Source organism: Octodon degus, unplaced genomic scaffold (assembly GCF_000260255.1).
Source record: "Octodon degus isolate 3935 unplaced genomic scaffold, OctDeg1.0 scaffold00032, whole genome shotgun sequence".
Classification (NCBI taxonomy): domain Eukaryota; kingdom Metazoa; phylum Chordata; class Mammalia; order Rodentia; family Octodontidae; genus Octodon; species Octodon degus.
Genome location: NW_004524608.1, coordinates 1709563 through 1721095, shown reverse-complemented (window position 1 = coordinate 1721095; position 11533 = coordinate 1709563). Strand labels below are relative to the sequence as shown.

Sequence of the window (11533 nt, the reverse complement as noted above, 5' to 3'; positions counted from 1 at the left end):
ATTTAAAAAAAGGAGCAGCTCAGGCAGTAGCTCAGTGGTACAGTCCTTGTGGCACACTCAAAGCCTGGGGTTCAGTCCTCAGCACCACGCATGCACACACCCATGCAGTACACATCATGGATTGGCTAAATCAAGCTCATTAACATATGTCCCCTTATAGTATTTATGGGTGATAAGAATAGTTACTAAAATCTTTCCGAGCAGTTATCAAGTATATAATGCGCTGCTACAAATGATTGTAACCATTTTGTACAATAAATCTCATGAATTTATTTTTCTTATCTGAGACTTTTACCAACATCTACCCAATACTTATTTTTAATTTTCAGTCCTGGGATTAAAGCTGGGGATTGAACCTTCACACTGAGCTACACCCTAGCCCCCAGTCCTCCCCCACTTTCTTTTTTTAGAGACAGACTCACTAAATATGTAAATTTCTCAAAACCAGCATCAAACTCTAAATCTTCCTATTTCAGCCTTCCAGAGTGCTGGAAGGCCACCCTTCCTTTTTGCTAACAATTACAAACGTAACTAACATGGTTAGCAATGCTGAATACTATTTTAAGCATTTAATTTATAGAATTCTTCTAATCCTTACAAACTTATTAGAAACACTAGCCTCATTTAACAGATGAAAAAACTGAAACCCAGAAGTTAGCTAACTTCCTTCAACTTCACAGCCCCTAAGCCACAGAGCCCGTGGTGGTGTGACTCTAGTGCCTGTGTCTTTGTACCTACCATCACCAAATGTGGAGATTCCTAAGACACAAAGAGAGCATAATGGGAACTAATGCCAACTGAGATGTGCTTGTGATCTTTGCAAGTGTACGTACACTTGCATGCCTGTGTGTGTGAGTGTGTGCATGCGTGTGTGTGTTTTGAGACAGGCCTCACTATGCAGTTCAGGCTGGCCTAGAACTCATAGCTTCCCAAGTGCTGGGATTACAGACATGTGCCACCACACCTGGCCCCCAAATTAACATTTAATAATTGTTTACTGAGCAGTTGAGGTTGCTGCTCATTCCTTCGCCTCTCTCTCCCATTGTTAGATCCAAATCTCTCACATCAGCTTTTGCACTTAATTTAGAGTTGCCCAAGAGCAAAAATGAGATGCCAAGAACCCTGTGCTTATTTCTTTTTCACAGTGGCTTCCGGTGTCAGATGAGCCTGGCATGCAGGCAGGCAGGCAGGCAGGCAGGCTGCACACAGAAGCGTGTCAGGGCAGCAGACGCAAATTGGACCCAAGACAGCTTTGTCTCTTCTTCTGTCTTACTCTGCCTTGGAGTTGCAAAAGGAGTCTGGCCTAGGCCTGAGGAGGAATTCCAGTGGAAGAGCACTGAGGGTCTGGGCTTGTCCCCAGCACTACCTCCTTTCCTCACACAGAGCTTTGGTCTAGAATTAATTTTGGTTCTGCTGTTTTTCTGGCTGGGGCCTGTGAATTAGCTATGAGACACACACATTTCTCTGAGGAGTCTGAGGAAATGAGTAAGAACCGGCAGAATGTTCTAGAAGACACCAAAAGCTCCACTGACCAGCGCCATGGAGATGAGTATCTGCTGGTTAGCACATATTTTGTCCGTCACACTATTCGAGCACCCATTCAGCCTCACTTTCCTATAAACCATAGGTTCTTCTTCGGGCTCTGCCCCTGTCCTATCTGCCCCTGGGAAAGGAGGTGAGGGAAAGCCTCTGGAAACAAGATGGGGAGGTTTCCAGAGGCAGGGACTTTCCTCCAGCACGGAGCAAATTATAGTAAGCTCTGGCAGTCTTGTTCTGGGAAGGGCAGGAAACAAGCCATGTCCCCTCCCAGCAGCTTTTGTTCAGAAAGCAGGGTGACATCATGGCATGATCATGTGTGTGCAGAATGTACAGGCAGAACTGAAAATGACTCCTCAAAGCTCTTTTTCACTTTTTAAAAAAAATGTGTTTAGCATACGGTCTACAGGGTCTCACTACCCAGGGCAGTCTCACAGTGATTTTCCTGTCTGCAACCTCCCAAACTCTGGGATTACAGATGCGTGCCACCACACTTAATCTCAATCGCCACCTCAGTGTGCCCCAGGGAGGGGGCCGGCACAGCAGCTCGTCGTCGCTGTGTCTGCCGAAGCAGACGCTTTACTCCACTGAGCTATCTGGCCAGCCCCTCAAAGCTTTCTGAAAAGCTTACTTCTGTTCTCTAGAGGCCAACTCCTGTTTAAAATGTAACTAAAAATTGGGCATAGTGGAGTTTGCCTATAATATCCCAGCACTCGGGAGGATGAAGCAGGAGGATCCTTTTCAGTTAGAGGCCATCCTGGGCTTCAAAGTGAGCTCAAGGCCAATCTGATCTGCATAGCAAGATCCTTTCTAAAAAGACCAAAAAAAAAAGGAAAAAAGAAACTTCAGAATACCCCGAACATTTGAAAACCTAACAGACCTTTTGTTCTCTCCAGAGTCTTTCTAAATTGCTAAACTGCCCAGCCAGGGCTCAAACTTCTTTTGGGGGTGGGGGTGCAAATGTGAGATCTTCCTGCCTCAGCCTCCCACAGTACTGGCATACAGGGCCATCAGGCCCAGCTAAATCCAATCCAGATTTTTTTTTTTTTTTGACACAAGGCTTTGTTGGCCTTGTTTTGCTCTATAGCCCCGACTGGTCTCAAACTTGCAGCAATCCTCCTGCCTCAGCCTGCCCCCGTGTTGGTATTACAGGTGTGCACAGCTATACCTGGCGATGCAGCGATTCTTAGTCTCGGAATGAGCGCATGGCTGCAATCAGAAGTAAATATGGTAAATTGTCTTGATATAAATTTCTGGCTGCTATCAAAGATCTATCAAATCAGATTTCCAGAGGGTAAGAAAAAAGGAAAAAAAACAACAGCTCTCCAACTACTGTAATCCCGCAAGTATTCAGGAAACTTCTAGTCAGTGTGCCCCACTCTATTGGCTTCTTCCTGCTCCAATTCTTTCTTTCTTTTTTTTTTTTTTTTTTTTTTGAGGGGGGGACTCTTTAATCTCTAGTTTGCTTCTTCTTCTTTTTAAAAATTTGTATATTTGGTACAGGGTTTCGCTACGCAGCATGGACTCCAAGCGATCCTCCTGTCTCAACCCCCCCAATGCTGGGATGATGGGCATGCACCACCATGCCTGGTTTTGGTGACTGGCACAGTGGCACCGCATGTGACACCAGGGATCAAATCTGGGTCTTTGAGCTTGCCGGGCAGGTGCTTTGGCCACTGAGCTATCTCCCCAGCCCCTAGCTTGCTTCTTTTTGGTTTTTTTTTCTTTTTTTTTTTTTTTTTTGCAGAACCAGGGATTGAACACAGGCCCTTGCGCTTGCCAGGGAAGCGCGTATTCTACTGAGCCATCTCCCTGGCCCCTCAATTTTTTTAAAGGAGCTTCTATTTATTTATTTTATTTATTTTGTGGCCAGCTTGGCCCACCTTAGGGGCAGCCTGTCGTGCCCAGGATCAAACCACTGTCCCTATGTGCTTGCCTACGCTGGCCTAAGCAGTCACTTTAGACTGCTGAGCTATCTCTTTGGCCCTCCTAGCTTGCTTCTCGATGCCCAGGCTGTGGGCAATGCCACACAGCTCTGACTCTCCCAAGTTCAAGGTCTTCTGGATCTCTCCTGTACCCATCATTCTTTTCTTCTGCCTCAAATTACACAGTTCTTCCTGCTATTCGAAGCACAACTCTGAGAGGGTGTCATGATTTAATTCTACCTGAGCAACTCAATTTTACACCCTTCAGTGTAATTTTTTTAATTGATGTAATATTTCACCCCCTCATCCTTTTCCTTTTCTTTTAGACAAGGGTTTTACTATATTGCCCAAATTGATGAGAAAGTTGGGCTCAAGTGAGTAATATCTGTCTCTCTGTTTTTGTTTCTTTTTTTCTGTTTTTCTTTTGTGGTACTGGAGATTGAACCCAGGGGCACTCTACCACTGAGCTCTTTTTTTTTTTTTTTTTGAGACAGAGTCTCACTATGTAGTTCAGGCTGGCCTTGGGCTCACTTTGTAACAGCCCAGGCTGGTCTTGAACTCACAGTGATCCTCCTGGCTCTGCCTAAAGAGTTCTGAGATTACACGTGCACTCAGCTTTTATATTTATGTTGAGACAGGGCCTTGTTAATTTGTCAAGGCTGGTCTTGAATTTCCAAGCCTCCTGCTCAGCCTCCTGAGTACCTGGGATTATAGGCATGCACCACACTGCCTACCAACATCTCTGTTTACGTTGCCTATTTAGTGCCCTGCCTTTCCAGCCAATGGTACACAAGGCCTGCAGGAGCAGAGACCACGTGTTAGGCACCTTTGGTTAGGTACAGTTTTTCAGTCTGAGGAAGCTGGCTGTGCTCCAGCTGTGCCCATGGGGATCAGCGAAGAAAGCAGAGGAGATCTGCAAGCTCCAGAGATAGATGCCTTAGGCTGTAGCCATATTTTCCTACATTCATCCTGGTGCCTATAGACCTTAGTCCGTCTCAGGTTCCTCATGCTACCTAACAAGTAGCAAGTCAATCCAACTCAACTATTCCAAGGAAAATGCCCTTTCTGTAGGGGAGAGCTCAGGCAGAGGCCACTTACTTTACTGAATTGGGTGTAGTCTGGCCAAAGCCAAACGGGAAGAGCACACACTGCTGCAGCCAATAAGCCAAGAAATGATAACCACAAAGCTATCTTTTGAGTTCTATCAGGGAGAAGAAACTTTTTGAAATTTCTGAGTAAAATATAGATATAGCTCACTATTTTCCTTTATGGTTATCCCACCTAAATTTTAGTTTCAGCTAATCTGGTAAAATGTGGGAAGAACAATTTGAATATAAATTTTAATTTGAAGGTAAGAAAATCCAGGATTACCACAAAAGCAACATTTTCAGTATCGAACCATTGTTTAAAACCAGGTTCAAAGGGCCAGGGAGATAGTTCAGTAGAATAAGCATTTGCCTGGCAAGCGCAGGGTCCTGAGTGCAATCCCCGGTACTTTAAAAAAATAAACAACCCAAAACAACAAACAACAAACAAACAGAAAATAGGTACTTCACAGGAGGATCACTATGAGTCTGATCTGTGTAGTGAGACCCTGTACTAAAATACATAAAAAATAATAATTAAAAAAATAAAACCAGGTGCTTGTCAAAGTCATCAAGGACCTATCTGGGTGTAGTAGCATATGCCTGCCATCTCAGCACTGAGGAAGGAGGGTCACATGTTCAGGTTCTTTTTTTTTAAATCTGTTTGGTACACGGTCTTACTACACAGCTCAGACTTGCAGTGATCCTCCTGTTTTCAGCCTCCCCAAAGCAGGGATTACAGGCATGCTCTACCACACCCAGTCTCAGTGGCCCCCTCAATGCACCCTGGGGCAAGGCTCACGGGGCATGGGGTTCTGGGAATCGAGCCCTGCTCCCTGAACTTGCCTAAGAAGGTGCTTAGTCCACTGCGCTATCTCACTGGCCCTACCTGTTCAAGTTCTGTCTGCATAACACTGTGAGCTACTGTCACAAAACCAGACTTGTAGATCAGTGAAACAGAACAGAGGATGACACATTGAGCTATTCAATCTTTCTTTTTTTAAAAAATTTATTTGTGTGTGTGTGTGTGTGTGTGTGTGTGTGGCCAGCTCAGCCCACCAGGGGGCAGGGCTCGCTGCCATGTGGTGCTGGGGGATTGAACCACAGTCCCTGTGCTTTGCTAAGTTTGTTCTAAGTAGGTGCTTTAGACCACTGAGCCATCTCACCAGCCCTTGAGCTATTCAATCTTAAAGGGGCCAAAAACACACTGGAAAAACAATCACCTCTTTAACAAGTGATGCTGGAGCCAGGAAGATAGCGCAGTAGAATAAGCGCTTGCCTGGCAAGCTCAAGGGTGTGAGTTCAAAGCCCGGTTCGCAAAACAAAACAAAAACAAGTGATGCTGAGAAAATTGGCTACCTATACACAGAAGATTGAACCTGGACCCATTTATCTCACCAGGTATTGAACTAAAATCAAAATGCATCAAAGATATAAATGTTAAAACAAAAACAATCTGGAAGAAGATAAAATAGGTAAAACCCTTGCAGACATAGGTTTAGGCAAGGAGTTTCTGAGCAGTACCCCAGTGGCGCAAGAAGTAGGACCAAGAATCAACAAATTTAGGATCACATCAAATTAAAAAGCTTCTGTTCAAACCCCGGGTCCGAAAAAAAAAAAAAATTAAAAAGCTTCTCAGGGCCAGCAATATAACTTAGTGGACTAAGCATTTGGTTAGGTAAGTGCAGGGGCCAGGTTTCAAAATCCCTGGTACTGCATGCCACACAGGCACTGGCCCCAGGGGAGCCAGGGTGGAGTCCAGGTGTGGTGGCACATGCCTGTAATCCCAGCACTAGGAAGGCACAAATCAGGAGGATCACTAGGAGCCCGAGCTGTGCTATGTAGTGAGATCCTGCGTGCACACACACACACACACACACACACACACCCTTGAGGGGAAAAAAAAGCTTCTACACAGCAAAGGAAACAAACAACAGAATAAAGAGACAAACTTCTATGTCCTACAGAATGGGAAATAATTTTGCTGGCTACTCCTTAGACAGAAAATTAATACCTAGAACATATAAAGGACTAAAAAAAAAAAAAATTTAGACCGCTCAAGTAAAAGACCAAATTAACAAATAGGCAGGCAAAATGAATAGATACTTCTCGGAAGAAGTATAAATGGCCAATAAATATATGCAAAAAGGTTCAATATTGTTGGCCACTTGAGAAATGCAAAGTAATACAACACTGAGATTCCATCATACTCCAGAAAAAATGGCCATCCTCAGGAACTCCATAACAAATGATGGAGAGGCTATGGGGAAAAGGAGCCCTTCCCCATTGTTAGAGTGTAAATGAGTACAACCTCTATGGAAATCAGTATGGAGATCCCTCAAAAAATTACAACTTTATTTATTTTTGTGGAACCGGGGATTGAACTCAGGCTCTTGCGCTTGCCAGGGAAGCGCTTATTCCACTGAGCCATCTCCCTGGTCCCTAAAATTACAACCTTAAAAAAAATTTTTGAAAAGGGCCAGCCAGGCTGGGGAGATGGCTCAGTGGAATAAGTGCTTCCCTGGCAAGCGCAAGGGCCTGAGTTCAATCCCTGGTTCCACCAAAAAAAAGAAAAAGAAAAGGGCCAGCCAGATAGCTCATCGGACTAAAGTGTCTGCTTAGGTAGGGCTCAGGGGCCAGGGTTAGATCCTGGTGTGCTGTGCCAGCCCCACCCACCCCTCAGCTATTGAGACTGGTGGTGGTGTGCACCTGTAATCCCAGCACTTGGGAGGCTGAAAACAGGAGGATAACTACAAGTGCGATCTGTGTAGTGAGACCTCACAGACTATGTACTAATATATATATATATATATATATAAAAAAAGACAACAAGAAACTCCATTTGACCCAGCCATACGCCATCTAACTATCTTCCCTAAAGCCCTCACACCATAGTGATCCACGAACACCCACGTTCATAGAAGCACAATTCATAATAGCAAAATTTTGGAAGCTGCCTATGCATGAACAGATGAATGGATAAAGGAAATGTATTTACCCAGCACAGTACTACTCTGCCATAAACAAAGATAAACAAGTCATTTGTGCCCTGAGACCATCATAGTAAGTGGAAAAAATAAATCAGAGATACAAGCTTAAATATCACATGGTTTCTCTTATATGAGGAACCTAAATTAGAAATAAACAACAAAATAAGAAATAGTTAATAAGAAGTAGGGAGAGACATCTAAGAGGAAGTAGAAAAATAGATCAAAGAAATAAGGGCCAGAGGTATAGCTCAGTGGCTCAAGCACCTGCCTGAAATTCACATGGTCCCAGAATTCTGGGTTCACCTTGCTCGCCACCGAAACTGGGCGTGGTGGCACACGCCTGCAATTCCAGCGCTGGGGAGGTTGACAGGAGGATCATTATGAGTCCTTGTCCAAGCTGCATAGTGAGACCCTGTACCAAATAAGTATTTTTTTTAAAGTTTCATACAAAAAAAAAGCAGTGGCAAGGTGTTCCTGAGGTCTATCAGAAGTACCACAAGAACAAAACAAAAAAATTAACAAGAACAAGGATCCTAAAAATAAGATTGCAAAATTTTATTCAATTTTCCCTTCTCAGGATTCAGTTTGAGGGGCTAGCCAAATAGCTCAGTGGATTAAATCACCTGCAAGCAGGTGTACAGGCCAGGAGTTCCATCCTCCAGACTGCCATGCTGGCCCCAGCCCTGGGACTCGCTGAGAAGACAATTGAGACTAGGTGTGGTAGCACACGCCTATAATCCTAGCTCTTGGGAGGAGGTTGTAAACAGAATGGATCACTATGAGTCCAATCTAGTAGTGAGACCCTGAATGCCCTGTAGATCCTTCCCTAAAATACAGAAAAAAAAAAAGATTGAGTTTGGGAGCTTTCAACTCTGAAGCCCCCTACCACCTTTTTTAAATGTATTTAGTACAGGGCCTACAGGGTCTCACTACACAGATCGGACTTGTGATCCTCCTGTTCTCAGCCTCCCCAGTGCTGGGATCACAGACTTCTGCCACCACGTCCAGTCTTAATCTTGTCTCAGTGAGCCCTGGGGGCGGAGCCAGTATAGCACCTGGTAGCTGGAATGGAACTCCAGTCCCAGTACTTTACCTAAGCAGGCACTTTAGACCAATGAGCTATCTTGCTGGCCTGGTAAACTGTCTTTTGATATACTTAAAAAAAAAAAAAAAATTTGCGTTTGGGCCAGACATACATGTCCCACTTCAAAGGCCAAAATAGGAGGACTGAGTTCTATACCAACTTGGGGTAATAGGTCTCACTTAAACAACAAAAACAAAGAGGTTGTGTTTATTTTTTTTTTTAATTTTATTTATTTATTTTTGTGTGTGTGTGTGGCCAGTTCAGCCCACCAGGGGGCGGGGCTGGCTGGCATGTGGTGCTGGGGATTGAACCGTGGTCCCTGTGCTTTTGCTTAGCTTGTTCTAAGTAGATGCTTTAGACCACTGAGCCATCTCACCAGCCCAAGGTTGTGTTTAGAGAAGTCATAGCACTACAATTATTTATCAGTTGTTTACTAAATTTATACTAGAAAAAAATTCAGGTTAAATTCATGTATTTGGTATAGGTCTCACTGTGCAGCTGGGACTCAGTGCTCCTCCTGTTTTCAGCCCCCCCCCCCCAAGTGCTGGTATTACAGGCTCTGGTTAAATTCAATCTCTTCGGGCTGGTGAGATGGCTCAGTGGTCTAAAGCACCTACTTAGAACAAGCTTAGCAAAGCACAGGGACCACGGTTCAATCCCCCAGCCAGCACCACATGCCAGCCAGCCCTGCCCCCTGGTGGGCTGAGCTGGTCACACACACATATACAATAAATAAATATTTAAAAAAAAAGTCTGGGCTGGAGAGATGGCTCAGTGGTCTAAAGCACCTACTTGAAACAAGCTTAGCAAAGCACAGGGACCGCGGTTCGATCCCCCAGCACCACATGCCAGCCAGCCCCGCCCCCTGGTGGGCTGAGCTGGCCACACACAATAAATAAATGTAATAAATAAAAAATAATTAAAAAAAAAAAAGTCTGCTAAAAAAAAATAATAATAAATTCAATCTCTTCAGTTTGTTCTTTCATTAGCCTTCAAAAACCAATTTCCTGGGGCTGGTGAGATGGCTCAGTGGTCTAAAGCACCTACTTAAAACAAGCTTAGCAAGCACAGGGACCACGGTTCAATCCCCCAGCACCACATGCCAGCCAGCCCTGCCCCCTGGTGGGCTGAGCTGGCCACACACACACACACACACACACACACAAATAAATAAATTAAAAAAAAAACAATTTCCTCTTATCTGATATGCACCAGGCTAACTTCCTCTTCTGGAATCCTGTAATATTCCGGGGTTGTGGGGAACTAGTCTCTTGGGTGTTTTGTACATACAAATTTGAGAATTCACATTCATAGAATAACTAATATAAATCACCTGTAATTTCTGAATTTCAAATAAACAAATTTTCCTCTGAACAACAGAATCATTACTTTTTTTTTGATAGCCAGTTTTTAAATTTTTTTAAAGCTGACATGTTTCTAGAGAGTGTCAATAGTCACCTGCCACACTCACACCAGGTTATCTATGTAGCCAGCAAACAGAGTCTGGCCATCAGCAGACCAAGCCAGAGAGGTGCGCTGGAGAGGCTCTGCCTTGCTGCTGGTACTGATAACTTCTTGCTTCAGTTCATCCATGATGATCTTGCTCTCCAAATCCCGGATCTTGATGCCGGGGCTGGTGGCAGTGCAGAGCCAATACCAGTTCAGACTGAAGCATAGGGCATTGATGATGTCCCCTCCACCTAAAATGTAAAGATGTTTGCCTTCATTGAGATCCCACAGCATGGTCTGGCCATCCTTGCCTCCAGAAGCAGAGGGATCCATCTGGGGAGACCGGCACAGTATTCAGAGAGCCAGTATGGCCAATATGGTTGGTCTTCAGCTTGCAGTTTGCCAAATTCCATACCTTGACCAGTTTGTCCCAGCCAGAGGAGACAATGACAGGGTTGCTGCTGTTGGGTGAGAAACAGACACAAGACACCCACTCCGAGTGAGACTCATCCTGGACAGTGTATTTGCATACACCCAGAGTATTCCATAACTTTATGGTTTTGTCTCAGGATCCAGACGCAATCTGCTGTTTGTTAGAAGAGAAGGCCACGCTCAGCACATCCTTGGTATGGCCTACAAATTGGCTTGTGGTGGTGCCTGTTGTAAGATCCCAGAGGCACATGGTCCCATCCCAGGAACCAGAGAGGGCAAACTGGCCATCTGAGATGACAACATCACTCACAAAGTGAGAGTGACCCCTCAGAGCATGCTGAGGGGTACCCTAATTAGTTTCATCCCTGGTCAGCTTCCACATGATGACAGTCTTGTCTCGAGAGGCAGACAGTATCATGTCCAGGAACTGTGGGGTAGTAGCAATCTGTGTTACCAGCCATTGTGACCCTTAAGGGTCCCACGAAGGGTTATCTGCTCAGTCACGTTGATGGCAGGTGCAGGTGTTGCTGCACTGATGAGGATGGCAACATATGGTTCACACAGACAGACAAGCAGGGAGCTAACTCATCACTTTTTTTTTTTGCAGAACCGGGGATTGAACTCAGACTCTTGCGCTTGCCAGGGAAGCACTTATTCCACTAGCCATCTCCCTGGCCCCCAAACTCATTACTTTTTAACATAGACTTCTGAACAGCCTGATGCTAACCTGATTGGCAGTGCTGTCCTTTCCTCTGGTTCTTCAGCCAAGACCTTTGCTCCTGTCACTTCTGTGGCAGGGTCTCCTGCCCTCTTTTCTGTACAATCTGTGCAAGCCAGCAGAAGGGCAGTAGTGTGGGTGAAGCTGTCCACACAGCCAGAGGGCTTCCAGTGGGAATGTATGCAACAAGCTGGCTTCTTCATACAGGAACCCAAGGGTGGTGTCACCGGACCCTTCCCCCAGCTCCACCACTGTCAGTCAGCATAGGACAGTTCAGGACCCTCCCACTTTTTTTTTTTTGTATGAAAAAAAAA

General features: G+C 44.9%; 1 pseudogene; it reads right to left on the bottom strand.

Moving 5' to 3' along the window:
* Window positions 1-10057: 10057 nt before the first annotated feature.
* On the bottom strand, window positions 10058-11062 carry LOC101573828 (annotated as a pseudogene).
* Window positions 11063-11533: the final 471 nt, after the last annotated feature.